General features: G+C 47.6%; 1 protein-coding gene across 3 annotated transcripts in view; it reads right to left on the bottom strand.

Moving 5' to 3' along the window:
• The window catches only part of IL15RA (interleukin 15 receptor subunit alpha), a 75,452-nt gene that overhangs the window by 41,055 nt on the left and 17,986 nt on the right, over positions 1 to 16,411 (bottom strand). Inside the window, exon 1 of one of the 3 annotated variants that reach the window (XM_074976069.1) lies at positions 13,692 to 14,216. The exons of the other annotated variants lie outside the window; for them this stretch is intronic. The gene's annotated coding sequence lies outside the window, so the exon portion shown is untranslated. Of the gene's footprint in view, positions 1 to 13,691; positions 14,217 to 16,411 lie in introns of those variants that run through there. 3 annotated transcript variants of the gene reach the window in all.

Raw genomic sequence — 16,411 nt, 5'->3', positions numbered from 1 at the left:
TGGCGAAGGTGTCATAGGATGACCAGGTTGCCGCTCTACGGATGTCTTTTAACGCGATGCCCTTGAAAAAGGCTGTTGACGCCGCCACCGCCCTGGTGGAGTGAGCCCTAGGCGGAGCTAGCAAAGGAGTCTTTCGAAGGTCATAGCACATTTTTATACAGGACACAATGTGCTTCAAGATTCTCTGTGAAGAGAGACCCTCTTCTTTCGACCTGGGAGCAAGAGAGACTAGGAGTCTGTCTGTTTTCCGGAAGGACTTAGTTCTGTCTATGTAGAAGGCCAACGCCCTCCTCACGTCCAGGAGATGTAGGTGTGCCTCCTTGCTGGAGCTGTGAGGCTTTGGGTAAAACGAGGGTAAAACTATAGGTTCATTAAGGTGGAACTCTGAAGAAACTTTCGGAACATAGGCTGGGTGCAGCCGTAAGGTTACCGCCTCCTTTGAGAATACCGTGCATGGCGGTGTTGCCATAACCGCCGCGAGCTTGCTCACCCTGTGAACTGATGTGATTGCAAGAAGGAAGGTTGTTTTTATCGTAAGGAGACGTAGGGGAGCTGTGGCTAAGGGTTCAAAAGGTGAGCCCGTTAGCGCGCTGAGCACCAGGTCCAAGTTCCACGATGGTGGAAGCGGTTTCCGAGGGGGGCACAAGTTTACCAGCCCCTTCAGGAACCTGGTAATGAGAGGATGGGCGAACACCACAGGCCCCTCCTCTTCATGCCAAAAAGCAGATATAGCGGCGAGGTGGACCTTTAGCGAGGATAGGGAGAGCCCTCCTCTCTTGAGGTCCAGTAAGTATTCTACTATTACAGGTATAGGAACATCAAGGGGGTCTAACTGCTTGGCAGAACACCATGCAGTGAATCGAGTCCATTTCTGCTTGTAAGTCTTCCTGGTGGAGGTCCTTTGGCTACTCTCCAGGACTTGTTGCACTCCCTCCGTGCATGTGCTCTCTAGGGAGCTGAGCCACGGAGTAACCATGCTTGTAGGCGCAGGCCTTGAGGGCGTGGGTGCACTATGGACCCCTGGGCCTGCATGAGCAGGTCCGACGCCACCGGAAGGGGAAGCGGTGGGCGGTCCGACATGCGCAGAAGCAAGGGGAACCATTGCTGTCGATCCCACGTTGGGACTACTAGGATCATGCGGGCTCTCTCCCTCCTGGCTTTCTGCAAGACCTTGTGGATGAGCACTGTGGGGGGAAACGCGTAAAGCAGGGGGCCCTTCCATGAAATCACGAATGCGTCCCCAAGGACCGTCCCCAATCCTGCCCTGGAGCAGTACTGAGGGCACTGCTTGTTGTGCTGAGTGGCAAACAGGTCTATCTGGGGAAACCCCCATGTGTGAAAGATCGGTCGTAGCAGATCGGAGCGGATCTGCCATTCATGCGTGAGTGCAAAGCGCCTGCTCAGCTGGTCTGCTTTCACGTTGTGAGCCCCTGGTAAGTACGAGGCTTTCAACGTTATATTGTTGGCGATGCACCAGTTCCACAGCCGGACTGCTTCCGCATATAGGGCACGGGACCGAGCTCCTCCTTGTCGATTTATATAAAACATGGTGGAGGTATTGTCTGTATTGATCCCAACTACTTTGCCTTCTATGTGGTCTCAAAAGTGTTTGCAGGCGTTGAACACTGCTCTGAGCTCCAGTATATTTATATGCAGTGACTGTTCCATAGGGGACCACAGTCCTTGTGTCACCTTGTCGCCGAAGTGTGCTCCCCACCCTATGTGGGAAGCGTCGGTAGTAAGAAAAATAGAGATTTGTGGTTGGTGAAAGGGCACCCCTGTTAGCATGTTCTTGGGGTTTACGCACCATTGCAGGGATCTGCGCACCTCTGTCGTGGGCGACACTACCCTGCAGACAGAGTGGGACGCCGGCTTGTAGACGCTCGCCAGCCAATGTTGCAGGCTGCGCATATGCAATCTGGCGTTCTGCACCACAAATGTTGCTGCTGCCATGTGGCCTAGCAGCTGCAAGCACGTTAAGACTGGCACCGTGGGGCTATATGTAATGAGTTGCACCAGCGAACCGATGGCGCAAAAGCAAGTGTCAGGTAGATAGACCCTTGCTGTAATCGAGTTCATACGTGCCCCTATGAACTCTGTCTTGTGTGGGGTCGGTCTTTGACTTCGCGAGGTTGATGACCAGGCCCAGCAAAGAAAACATGTTTGCTGTTACGCGTATCATGCGTAGTACCTCTGCCTTCGAGGCCCTTTTCAGTAGGCAGTCATCTAGATATGGGAATATAAATACCCCCTGTCTGTGCAGGTAGGCTGACACCACTGCCAGGGTTTTGGTAAAGACTCTGGGGGCCGAGGAGAGGCCAAACGGAAGAACCTTGTATTGGAAATGTTCCTCGCCGACCGTAAAACGGAGAAATCGTCTGTGTGCTGGGTGGATCGTTATATGAAAATATGCATCTTGTAAGTCAAGGGCTCCAAACCAATCTCCATCGCCCAGTGCTGTGAGTATAGAGGCGACTGTGATCATCCGAAAACGTTGTTTGCGCAAGTACCGGTTGAGGCCTCGAAGATCTAAGATGGGCCTCCAGCCTCCTGTTTTCTTCTCTGTAAGGAAGTATCGTGAATAAAACCCTTTCCCCTGGAGTCGCTCCGGCACTCTTTCCACCGCCCCTATGAACATAAGATGGTCCACCTCCTGCTTGAGTTTCACCTCGTGGGAAGCATCCCTGAGATGAGGCCTGGGAGGAGGTTTCGGCGGTGGGAGAGACTGGAAGGGGATCGCGTAACCCGTGGCTATGATCTCCAGTACCCATTTGTCTGTGGTGATCTTTTGCCATTGGGAGTGGAACGGTCAGAGGCGATGATGGAACATTAGCTGGGGATGACATTGCGCGATGGTAGTAATAGTGCAGACCTCGACCTGTCCGTCAAACTTGTTGCCTTTCGGCCTGTCCCGAGGATGCACAGCTTTGTTGGGAACGTCGCCTAGGAGTTCTCTACTGTTGCTGCTGTTGATGTCGCCCCTGGTCGTAGCCCTGTTGGTACTGAGCGCGCTGAGGTTGGTACGGGTATCGCCTTTGTTGAGGGTAATACTTTTTCTTTCTGTATGGAGGGGTATACATACCCAGGGTTCTGAGTGTAGCTCTTGAGTCCTTACTGGAATGAAGGACCGAATTGGTTCAATCTGCAAACAACTTCTGCATGTCGAAGGGAAGATCAACAATCTTCGCCTGCAGATCCCTCGGGATACCCGATGTCTGAAGCCAGGATTCCTTGCGCATGACCACTGCCGTAGCCGTTGAGCGTGCCGCCGTGTCCGCTACGTCCAGGGCGATCTGGACTCCTGTCCTCGAAGCGGCATAGCCCTCTTGCACGATGGCCTTCAGCACTGGCTTCTTATCTTCTGGAAGTGAATCCATGAGAGAAGTAAGCCTGGAGTAATTGTCGAAATTGTGGTTCGCTAGATGTGCTGCATAATTAGCCATTCTCAGCAGCAGGGTGGAGGAGGAGTAGACCTTTCTGCCGAATAGCTCTAGCTTCTTGGCATCTCTGTCTGTGCCCCCTGCTTTCTACTGGGAAGACTTTGATCTCTGCTGAGACGATTCTACCACCAGTGAATTTGGTTGTGGGTGACTAAAAAGGAACTCCATGCCCTTCACCAGGATGAAGAATTTCTTATCCGCTCTCTTGTTTATAGGTGGAGCGGAAGCCGGGGTCTGTCATATAGTGGTGGCTGACTCCATGATGGCTTCGTCGAGCGGGATAGCGACTTTGGATGAAGCCGGGGGTCTCAGATTTTTGAGGAGTTTGTGATGCTTCTCCTGCACCTCTGCTGTTTGGATGCCTTGCGTGAAAGCCACCCTTTTAAACAGCTCCTGAAACTGTTTGAAGTCGTCCGGGGGAGCAACATCCCCGGGGGCCGTAGCCTCGTCGGGGGAGAACAAGGAGGAACCACTAAGAACATAAGAATGGCCATACTGGGTCAGACCAAAGGTCCATCGAGCCCAGCATCCCATCTGCCGACGGTGGCCAATGCCAGGTGCCCCAGAGAAGGAGAACAGAAGACAACGATCAAGTGATTTATCTCCTGCCATCCATCTCCTGCCCTTGTTATGAAGGCTAGGGCACCATACTTTATCCCTGGCTAATAGCCATTTATGGACCTAACCTGCAAAAATTTATCAAGCTCTTTTTTAAACCCTAATAGAGTCTGGGCCTTCACAGCCTCCTCGGGCAAGGAGTTCCACAGGTTGACTGTGCGCTGTGTGAAGAAAAATGTCCTTTTATTAGTTTTGAACCTACTACCCATCAATTTCATTTGGTGTCCCCTAGTTCTTGTATTATGGGAAAAGGTAAATAATTTTTCTATATTCACTTTCTCCACACCATTCATGATTTTATATACCTCTATCATATCGCCCCTCAATCGCCTCTTTTCCAAACTGAAAAGTCCCAGTCTCTCTAGCCTCTCCCCATATGGGACCCTTTCCAAACCCCTAATCATCTTAGTCGCCCTTTTCTGAACCTTTTCTAATGCCAATATATATTTTTTGAGGTGAGGAGACCACATCTGCACGCAGTACTCAAGATGTGGGCGTACCATAGTTTTATATAGGGGAAGTATGATATCTTTTGTCTTATTATCGATCCCTTTTTTAATAATTCCTAACATCCTATTTGCCTTACTAACTGCCGCTGCACACTGCGTGGATGTCTTCAGAGAACTATCCACTATAACTCCAAGATCCCTTTCCTGATCTGTCGTAGCTAAATTTGACCCCATCATGTAGTACGTGTAATTTGGGTTATTTTTTCCAACATGCATTACCTTACACTTACTCACATTAAATTTCATTTGCCATTTTGCTGCCCAGTCACTCAGTTTGCTGAGATCTTTTTGTAGTTCTTCACAATCCCTTTTGCTTTTGACTGTCCTGAACAACTTGGTGTCATCTGCAAACTTTGCCACCTCACTGCTTACCTCATTTTCTAGATCATTGATGAACAAGTTGAACAGGATCGGTCCCAGGACTGACCCCTGGGGAACACCACTAGTTACCCTCCTCCATTGTGAAAATTTACCATTTATTCCCACCCTTTGTTTTCTGTCTTTTAACCAATTCCCGATCCATGAAAGGACCTTTCCTCCTATCCCATGACCACCTAATTTACATAAAAGCCTTTGGTGTGGGACCATGTCAAAGGCTTTCTGGAAATCTAGGTATATTATGTCCACTGGGTGCCCCTTGTCCGCATGTTTATTAACCCCTTCAAAGAATTCTAATAGATTAGTTAGACACGACTTCCCTCTGCAGAAACCATGCTGACTAGGGTAAGCCTCCCTCGAACTCTCAGTGTCCTGTGGTCGGTGGTACACCCGCTCGCTAGAGGCTTGCGAAGGAAAATCTCGGGGTTCCAAAATCAACTCCCCCTGAGACAGCTGTGTTTCCGTCCCCGTCCAGGAGTGCCTGCGGGGGTATTGGACGGTCGAGGGGGACCTGCCCCTAGGTGTATGCCTGGGGTGTCTGTGCCCAGCATGGTAAGGGCGACCATGGCAGCACAGGCACGGGTCCTGGGATGGAGACCTGGACCACTCTCGAGGTGCGTACCCCCGATGTCTGGGAGAGCGAGATGTTCTCGATGATTCAGACAGTGGTGAAACTGGTTTGTGATAGTACTCCAAGGGATCCAATCCCAGAAAAGGCGAAGGTGGCCCAAGCCATGGTGACGCTGGTTGGAGGAACAGAGAAGGAGGCTCTGGGTAGGCTGGAAGAGACCCATGTCTTCTGGGTGGTGTGCGCAGCATAAGGAGAGGGCTTGTTGAAAGCAGCACTGCAGCCCTGTCCGGAGAAGGGCTGCAGTGCCGGGTTTTTGCTGCTGCCTTTCCCCTCCCCTGCGGGGCTGGCACTGCCCCCTCCCATGCGGGGGATCTCGGCCCCGCTGTCAGCGCCACGCTCGGCACGCTCAGCTGCAGTGCTGCACGGATGGCCTCCTCCGGTGCCTGCAGGCTGCATGCCTGTTGGCCCTGCACCGTTGGCGCCGCGGGAATCTGTGCCGCTTGTGGCGGTGCCGCCGGTTCCGACGCTTGCCTGGCCACCACTCTGAGGGCTGTGCATGCCGGCTGTTTAGTAATCGGAGGCTCAGCCTCTGCCACGTGCGCTGCCGCGCTGCTACTTGTTTGGGACTGCGGCTGGGGGCTGTGTGCTACACCCGTCCCGCTCGCTGTGACCGCCAGCAGGGATTGGGCTGGAGAAAGCTTCCCCCGTTTCTGCACTGAGGTGAGGTGGGGTGAGGGAAGACACCTTTCTTTTATGGAGCCCTGTGGGTCCCTCCGATTGAGGCCTCTCTGGCACGTTGGGCTGGAGGACCTTATCAAACAACAGCATTTTCAGCTGCATTTCTCTGTCCTTTCTGGCTCTGGCTGTGAGCTTTGCACAATGGGAACACTTCTGGGTAACGTGTGATTCCCCCAGGCACCTAATACATTGACTATGCCCATTGGAGGCCGGCATAGCTTCGCGGCAGGACTCACACTTTTTGAATCCTGAAGAGGACATCGTGGTGAGTCTTTTGAGCTGTTAATAGGGTACTTAGCACTGTTCCCCTTTCATGGACCCCAGCCTGCCGCGGCAGGAGGCCTACTGGCCTTCACGTCCCCGCGTTGTCTCCACTCCTCTCTCTCTTTTTACTAAAACTTTCTATATATATATATATATATATATATATTGTCCTTTTTCCTTTTTCTCCCTTTTTTTTTTTTTGCAAGAAAAGAAACCAACAGTTTAAACTAAAAACTCTAACTACGCTGACTCTGGCCACAGCCTGAGTGGATTCCGTCTGCAGCCGATGGCGGTTGAGAAGGAACTGGCGGGGACTGGATCACGCACGTGGCCGGGGGTGTGCAAGGGAGCAGCGCGCACCAGCGCATGCGCGGTCCGGGAGAAACTGCTGGAAAGTTTCCGATCTGCGGCGCCGGGACGAGCCCGACACCTATTGTGGAGCACCCACAGGGACACTCATAGAAGAACATAGCCTTTCTCATAGGACCATTGGGTTAGAAAGGGCTGCAAAGGTAATCTGGTCTCCTTGCTGTTCGGCACGGAAGGGTGTTGGGAGCTCTTCACTGCAATGTGTAGCCTCATTTGAAAACAGATAGTTTAGTGAGGAGTTTTTTTTTAATTTAACTTGGCTCAGTAGCTCCGCTCTTAATCCTCTGCCCAGAAGAAGGATGGGCGTGAATTGTTTTTTAATTGCTATGCAGCCCAGTAACAAAAGTGAATCATCTGCAGACACAGGACATGAGATAACAGCTTGTGTCTGCGCTGAGCCGGGTGACTCCTCCATCTGGCAGCAAGGGGAGAGCTGGGGAGGTATAAAGCATGGCAGAATGTAATGATCCAAACTGTAGTTACCAGAACACCAAATTTCCCAGCCCTCCCTTTGTGGAAGTGCAATAATCTGTAAGAACTTTAGCCATCCTGTTTTATCATCCATTTACAGTGTTTCTGTCTGAAACTATTATCAGCAAATGTAGGGCCATCCTGAGGGAAGTTTGCATAGGGCCCCATAAATTCTGCAAAAAAATTTTAAAACCTGACCCCAAAGAGAAACTGCTGAGCTGCATTTCATCTGCAAATTTGACACCCTCAGCTCAGATTAAACAAAGACTGTGAATGGCTGGCTAAATACAAAAGCAGTTTCTCTTCTCTTGGTGTTCACACCTCCAGATCAACTGCTGGTAATGGGCCTCACCCTCCCTGACTGAGTTAACCTCGCTATCTCCAGCCTTGCTCTGGCCTGCCTGTTTATACCTGTCTCTGCAAATTTCCACTACCTGCATCCGACGAAGTGGGTCTCTGCCCATGAAAGCTTAAGCTCATCCATTTCTGTTAGTCAATTGGGTGCCACAGGACCCCTTGTTGCTCATGCCCAGAAAAGCAGATACATTAATGTTTAACTGTAAAGTAATGTCTTGGAAGAAAATTTAAATTCCCTTAAAATGCACAAACTAGCACTTTAAATTGAATAAATCTACCTTACATATGCTTTCTACATAAACATTTTTCTTATCAAAAGACCTTTAAATGAAAAAGTCATTTATTAAATATGGGAAGCCTTATGTGTAGTTAGTGAATTGAACTGATTGTGTCTGGTCACCCTGTTCTTCAAATCCGAGAATTGGTAGATCTCATCCTCTCACATCTTGTTCATATTCACAGACTGAAACAGGAGGGCAAAAAAGTCCTGCTTTTTCCACCTCCTGATGAATTCCTCAGCCTCGAACAAACTAATCATAGAACGGAACTAGTTTATACTGAAATGAAGAAACCATTTTTTCTATATTTGCAGAAGAGGCTTTACTTTGACTGTGAGTCGTGTGGGGACAGGGACCGTTTTTTTGTGCAGCGCCTAGTACGATGAGGTCCTGGTCTGAGACTGGAACTCCTATGTGCTGCAGTAATAGAAATAATTGCTGATCTAAGACTACAACAAACTCTGGTTTCTTAGCTCATGACTTCCCCCCAGTTCACTAGCTTGACTTTCTTTCAAAGTTCAGCAGCAAAAATGTAATGCTTAAATATTTGAACTAAAATGAATAATGGATCATAACATTAGTCTTTAAGATAGGTTGTCATAACATCACATTTAAAATGAAAATGTTATATTTAAGTACTTTTAAAAATCTCTTATTGTTAGATCATTTTTATCCACCTTGTAGAATAGGCAAGGATTGTGCGTTCCATGGTGTCTGAACTAACCTCTTTTTCGACTGAGCTCATAGGAGAGCTGTTCTAACGCATGCTGGCAGGGTAATATGTAGAAATCTTGTACTGTTCTACCTACGCTGTATGAATTAACCCAGACTTTGCTCAGAAGGACAATCAATCTTCTACCTTCTACCAGCATTAGTTTCACTTCCTCCTACTATATGCAAAGGATGGCCCTGTATAGCTCCAACAAACCTTGCCAATGGGAGAATCTCATGCACCTTTTATTGAAGTCAGTGGAGAGCAGCTGGAAAATGTGGAGCATTTCCCATACCTTGGAAGTCATCTTTCTGCTAAAGTCCACATTGATGCGGAAAACTAGCATCAACTAGCCTATCTCTTGGGGTGGATAGGCATATGAGCACTTGTGTCCTGGAAGAGTCAAACATGACAAGTATTGAAGCTGTTATCATTCATCAACAACTTCATTGGACTGGTCATGTGGTTCGGATGTCTGATCAGCACCTCCCAAAACAAGTTCTGTCTTCGAACTTGGAGAAAGGACGGAGGAGCACTGGGGGCCAGTGGAAGTGATATAAGGACATGCTGAAGGCACACATGAAAAAGTGCAGCATTGGTGTCGACACTTGGAAGAATTCTGCCCAGTGGAGAAGGATTATCTGTGTGTTGGGGAGGGGGCAGTTTTAGAAGTCTCATCACAGTGCAGATGAAGAGAGGCAGAGAAGAAGAGCAGCAAAAACTGCCCTGTGCCCCACCAACAGCTACCAACACCTGCCCCTTCTGTGATAAGACCTCCGGCTGCAGAATTGGACTGGTCAGCCATCAACGGACTCACAAACAGGAGGGTGAGAGGAAGAGGCCCTACTCGTTATCAAGTGACTGTCAAGATATTATGATCTAGATGGTGTTTGGTCCTGCTGTGCGGGCAGGGGATTCGACTTGATGACCTCTTGATGTCCCTTCCTGTTCTAGTGTTCTATGATTCTATGCCTTCAAGTGATAGAGACTAAATCACTGCTCTTGGAACTGGGATTCCTAGGTTCTGTTCCTGACCCTACCATAGACGTCATAAACGCTGAATCAAATTGTGCTCTAGGCAAGATACACGTTGTGACTTCACACACACAGGCTGGATTGTAAAGCCCTGTGTGAAACAAGATGACAGGGATAAAGTTTCTATTTGTACAGAGAAATACAGCTGATACGAAAAGAAAGGAAAATGAGACAATTTTAATGAGACTGTTTTTTAAAAAAACTACAACTTGAAAAAGTCAAAATACAAGAAGCAAGTTTAACCTCTCTAAATACCACATTATGACAGCAAGATATTGAAATGTTACAGTTCCAAGATGCTCTGGGCCAAAGCCAAAAAGTTAGTTAGGGTTGATCCTGCTTTGGGCAGGAAGCTGGACTCAATGAACTCCTGAGGTCTCTTCCAGCCCTAGCATTCTATAATTCTATGACTTTATGAAATATACTTTCTATACCTGCAAAAGACTGTTCTGCACTGTCAAAAGCTGGAACATTAAAAACCATTTTAATGGATTGGTTTTTAATGATTAATTTTAATTAATTGTTAAAATTAATAATTATTTAAATTTGACTTTTAACAATTAATTTGTGTTAATTTAAACATGTGCATTCAGCAGCATGTTGTACAGAGGTGAGCCAGGGGTGATAATGAAAGATTCAAAGAGAAGAATATTGGTGTTCCAGAGGAGTTGTTATAGAAAGATCCTGAGAACAGGATGGATGTAGAAGGTCACCAATGGGGAATTATAAAAGATACCACTGAAAGAGAGCCTACTGAAAAAGGTGATGTAAGAGAAGCTACAGCTATTTGAGCATATCTGTGGAATGAATGACAAGTGAAAAGTCAAGATCCTGGTATTCAGCATAATGGACGGCTCGAATAGGAGAGGCAGAACCCACAGAGAATGGATGGATGATGTAGTAGATTGGTGGGGAGCTAGTCTACAGAAACTAGGCCACTCCGCACTGGACAGGGAAAGATGGAAGGAAATAGTGAGGGAGGCATCGGACACTAATGGGTGCTGAGCCCATGGTTGTTGTTGATAATGAAGAATTTAAATCAGATTAACATTTCCCCAACACCACAGCTGGTCTAGCCCATTGCTAGTATATTGCAAGTTGAAAAATTAGGACCGCTTAATTTCCCCTTTCGATCCGTGAATAAAAACAAGGTGGGAACAGGATGAGATCTATTATTTCTAAAATCTTGAAGTACATAGTGACTAGAAAAAAGGAGGCAAAATCCCTTTCTACAGATAATATTTTGTTGAATAAATCCATTTCAAACATAAAACACATTGAAAAAATCCTCCCCCTGGATCACCAGAACTCTGGAGGTCATTTTATCCTAGATTTTTAAAAGTTACTTTTGTGTCTTTTAAAAGAACTGCTGTTTCCGTTACCCAGACCCCTAGTCCAGCTTTTGTCTGCTCTTCAGTCAGGTGGCTTCCTCCTCTCCATTTCCTCTGTGCCAGTGGCAGGGACATGGGAGCACAGAAGAGACATGCTCAGTGTTCTCAGTGCTGATGACGGGGCTGAAACTCCTGGGGGCAGTGTTTCAGGTGAAAAATTACTTTGACCCTTTGACCTTGGGCTGGACCATGCTGGGTCATTCCGAAAATAACACACAAGCAGTCTGATCGGGGTGACAGCTGCAAAGGAGGTGCGGTGTGCTTGGTTATTTAATGGCTATGACCTATATGCAGCCAGACCCTGCAAGGAGCTGGAAGGACAAACTCTTTGGAGACCTTGGCAGGTGGAGTGTTGATCTACAAGTTATCCTTATGTGGCAAACGGCCGGCATAGCATTACTACGGTGGGTCAGGATGCTGAGCGTGGCCCCTATTCTGGGGCATTGTGCACTCTGCTCATTCCCCAGCAGAGGAGGTAGGAGAGTGGGGAAGAGATCTGGATCTAAGCCTGAGCCCGGCTCAGACCTCATGGGTTTCCTACCCTCTTTCCCCCCTGCACCTAGGGTTACCCTCACTCCTAGATGCGGGGAGTGGGGGACAAAGTCTGCCACCAGGTCTTTCAGCAGCATGCCCCCAAATTCCAGTCCTCACTTCTTCTCCACGCCACACTGTCTGTCTGAATTTGGGGGAGGGGCGTATAAGGGTCCAGACAGGGCCTTAATTGGCCCCAGGTGCTTCAATTAACCTGTAGCAGCCTTCCCTCATCTGCAGGGAGCCACGCCTTAATTAAGCTAGGATTTACATAGTTAAAATCAGAGAATCATAGAACACCAGAACTGGAAGGGACCTTGAGAGGTCACTGAGTCCAGTCCCTGGCTCTTGTGGCAGAGCCAAGTACTGTCTAGACCATCCCTGGTAGGTGTCTGTTTAACCTGCTCTTAAATATCTCCACAACCTCACTAGGCAATTTATTTCAGTGTTTAACCACCCTGACAGTTAAGAAGTTTTTCCTCATGTTCAACCTTAACCTCCATTGCTGCAGTTTAAGCCCATTGCTCCTTGTCCTATACTCAGAAGCCAAGAAGAACAAATTTTCTCCCTCCTTCTTTTAATCCTCTTTTAGGCATTTGAAAACCGTTATCATGTCCCCTCTCAGTCTTCTCTTTTCTAAACTAAACAAGCCCAGTTCTTTCAGTCTTCCCTCATAGCTCACATTCTCTAGACCTTTAATCCTTCTTGTTGCTCTTGTCTGGACCTTCTCCAATTTCTCCACATCCTCCTTGAAATGTGGTGCCCACAACTGGACACAATACTCCTATTGAGGCCTAGTCAGCGCTGAGTAGAGTAGAAGAATGACTTCTGTCTTGCTCACAACACTCCCCTCTTCCTATCTCTTGCTGCCTTCCACCTCCTCCCTCGCTCATAAATTTTGGGAAGATTTGCATGGTAATGACAATAAGCATATCTATGACTCAAAGGCCACCCCCTACCACGTTTCAAGTCCTTATTGCAAAGCACTGGGTTGCCAGAGCATTTCAAAAATTAGGTTACCAGAGTTTTTTGTTTTTTTCACATGGATACTTTTCTCTCTAGCTTTGTGCTTGGAAACGTTGGAGGCACTTTGGCTGAAATTTTCCATTCAGTTTGACTGGTTGAAAGCAAGCAAAGTTATACATAGCTGAAAACAGAGTCTTACTAATGGGACTTGTTTGGCAACTTTAATAGATGGCCCTCTCAGGCCTATTTACACTATGAAGAGTTGCTCCTGATTATATTCCTTTTAGGAGTTCACTTCAAGAAATACATGATCCAGTATTTCCCAGTGCAAGCCACTACTATTGATTTTCCTTGCCAAGACACGGGATTGCTGAAAGCTTACAAGATATGGGTTGCTGTTTTCTTCAGTCTCTTCATTGCATGCTACAAAAGTGACTACAGGTTGAACCTCTCTAATCTGGAACTCTCTCATCCAGCAACATCCATAATCCAGCACGATTTTAGTTAGCCAGCTGATCACTTATCATGGGTATGGCCAAGTTTCCTCTGGTCCTATACAGTTTGTTTCCAGCCACCAGTCTTGGCTCTCAGTGTTCTGTGCTGATAGTTAGCTGTAATTTAGCCCCTAAATGTCTACTAAGGGCCCAGTAAGCAGAGGAAGTGTTGGTAATACTGCTGGACACTATTGACCGGCAAATTCTATCGTCCAGCACTGGTCAGGTCCCAAGGGTGCCGGATGAGGGAGATTCAACCTGTACTTAGAGCTGTGGATCCAACACACTAGCCACATGCGGGTATTTGGCCAGTTGAGTGTGGCTAGTTGGCTTGAACAGTAGATATATTTTCAGTATAATGTGGCTAGTTTCTATAGTGGCTTCTGCTTCAGAAATGGTGGGCCACCACGGGCTTAGCATTTACCCTAACCCTCCACCAGAATCTGAGCCTGTCAAATGCAAAGCTCAGATACAAATCAGAGAAAACACTTTTTTACACAGCCATCCTCAGGCACTGCAAAACTTGAAAGGAAGGCAAGGAAGAATTGTAATAGATTGTAAATACTCACAGTGGTTTTCAGCATGAGTCATGGAGACAAAATAAGTTTATGCAGCGTGAGTCAAATGTATCATTCCACTTTGTTTTGTTAAGTTCTCCAAAAAGTCCAGTTGCCAATATCATAATAAGAAACAGAAAATATACTTCAAGATGCTTGCGTACAGAAGAAACATGACTCATTATCAAGTGCTAATTCCAGATATTGTTGCTTCCAGTGTGCTCCCTACACATCTCCTGACCTGACATCATAGGGAAAACAGCAAAAAATATTTCAATAGCCCAAAGGATTCATGATGAATAAGTTACAAGGGTCACCATGACCCACTCATCCTTCGTCTGTCATCTGAGATTGCCAGCACAGGAACAAATTGCTGACAATTATGGTGATGGTTTTCCTTATATGAGGCCTTGTTCACTAGGGTCCATCAAATCCATTCTACATATGTCATTGAACAGCCTGCAAATGACAAGCACTTTCACTGACTGCTCTCTTATTGAAGTCACATTGTTGACCTCAGTGGTGAAAGTGGTCGTGTGTTGGAAGCTGGATGTGCTGGTGATGTTAGCAGTGCCTTTCGCTGAAGAACAGGTGACAGCATGGAGTAATTTGAACATCAGCTAGACACGGAAAATCCTTAGGCAGCGACAGAATTAATACCCTCAAGTTTCCGCGTGAAATAAGTGTCTAGGTAGAGTCGACTGTATAAGCCAGGCTTTTTCTAGTGCCACTCAGACACTTTAAAGCAAGGAGAAGACCTCATTGCATAGACTGTGCTGAAAACAGCACATGTGATGCATAAGAAAATGAATAAAATCATAACTGGTGTGGAGAGAGTAAATAAGGCAACGTTATTTACGTCTCATAACTGTGACAAAGTCCCCTGGCAGCCCCTGCAGGTCCCTGTGCTTCCTGGCGGTTCTCTGTTGCCTCAGAGACTCACGGAGGCCCCTTATCTGCCCAGGCCTTTCCAAAGGCAGGCGTCTCCGCTTAGCGAGCCATCCTCATCACAGGCAAGTCCAGAATGGGGAGAATAAAGCCAGTCCCCTTGCAGGCCTGCGCCTGCTCCAGTGGAGTAATCCCTCTGGGGAAGGGTGGGAGGAGTCCAGACCCACCCTCCACCCTGGACTCCAGCCCAGGGTCCCTATGAGGACAAGAGGCAACTGGCAGGGCCTTCACCCCTGCCCCAAAGTAGCAACCTCACCCTGGGCCACTTCATCCACTGCTTCCCCGTGGTACCTTCTCGCTCGCTCGCTCGCTCGCTCACTCTGCTCTGCTCTAGCTCTGCTCTCGCTCAGCTCCTCTGGTGCACCTTCCAAAACCTTCCCCCCTTGCTACCAGATGGGGAGCCTTTTATAGGGAAGGGCCGTGCGCAGCTGACCAATGAGGGCTTGGGACTAGTCACGGGACAAAAAACCATTGGCCCACCATCCAGTATACCGTCCTTCTAGAAGGTTCCTGAAGCTTCCAGGGAGGGGTCTGCCACATAACACAAGAGCTAGGGGTCACCCAATGACATTAATAAACAGCAGGTTTAAAACAAACAAAAGGAAGTTGTTTTTTTTTATACAAGGCATGGTCAACCTATGGAACTTCAATTATAACAGCACTCCAAAAAGAATTAGATAAATTCACAGAAGATAGGTCCCTCCGTGGCTACTATTCAGGATGGGCAGGGGCAGTGTCCCTCACCTCTGTTTGTCTGAAGCTGGGAATAGGTGACCAAAACGGATCACCTGATGATCCCCTGTTCTGTTCAATCCCTCTGGGGCATCTGGCACTGGCCACTGTCAGAAGGGAGGGTACAGGGCGGATGGACCTCTGGCTGGACTCAGTATGGGCATTTTTATGTCCTCATGTGAATCCACGTCTTGAAAAGTATTTTAAGTAGCTAAGGCTCCAGATGTGCTTGCTAACTGGCTCCAGTGGACTCCCTCAGGAGCTACAACAACCAGCAGTATTGGATGGATCGTACTTCTGATGCACAACAAGTGAGTCACAGAATAGCAGCACTTGAAAGAACCTCAAGAGGTCATCAAGTCCAGTCGCCTGCACACCCAAGACCAAGTACAATTTAGATCAGGGGTCAGCAACCTCCCGCACAGGGGCCAAGAGTGGCACGTGATTCAATTTTCACCAGCATGCAAGGCAGGAGCTCGGACTTGTCCCTCCTCTCCAGTGCAATTGGAAGCTTGCTCAAAGCCGGGCCACCTGTGGATTAACAAAACACCAGCTAATGCTACCAACCACCGCTTAATTGGTAAAGCTCTGTTTCTTCATTTATTTATGAATGAAGCTGTTTTGAGTCGGACTATTAGTGATTTTAAAAAGTATCACCAGCACTCGGACTGTACATAGCGGTCAAAGGTCAAAATTCAGCACTCCGCCTCTGAAAGGTTGCTGACCCGATTTAGATTATCCCTGACTGATGTCTATCTAACCTGCTCTTAAATATATACAGTGATGCAGATTCCACAACCTCCCTAGGCAAGTTATTCCTGTGATGAACCACACTGCCTGTCAGGAACTTTTCCCAATGTCCAACTAAACCGCCCTTGCTGCAAATGAAGCCCACTGCTTCTTGTCCTGTCATCAGAGGTTAAGGAGAACCAGTTTTTCTCTCTCTACCTTGTAGCACCCTTTTAGGTAAGGTAAAAGCTGTTCTCATATCCTGTTTTCATTCTTCTCCTTTCCAAAGTAAACAAACCTAATTCTCTTAATCTTCCCTTGTA

The sequence above is a fragment of the Carettochelys insculpta genome, chromosome 1, assembly GCF_033958435.1.
Source record: "Carettochelys insculpta isolate YL-2023 chromosome 1, ASM3395843v1, whole genome shotgun sequence".
In the NCBI taxonomy this organism is placed as follows: domain Eukaryota; kingdom Metazoa; phylum Chordata; order Testudines; family Carettochelyidae; genus Carettochelys; species Carettochelys insculpta.
Note: the sequence above shows the minus strand (reverse complement) of the source record. Positions and strands in the feature narration are given on the sequence as shown.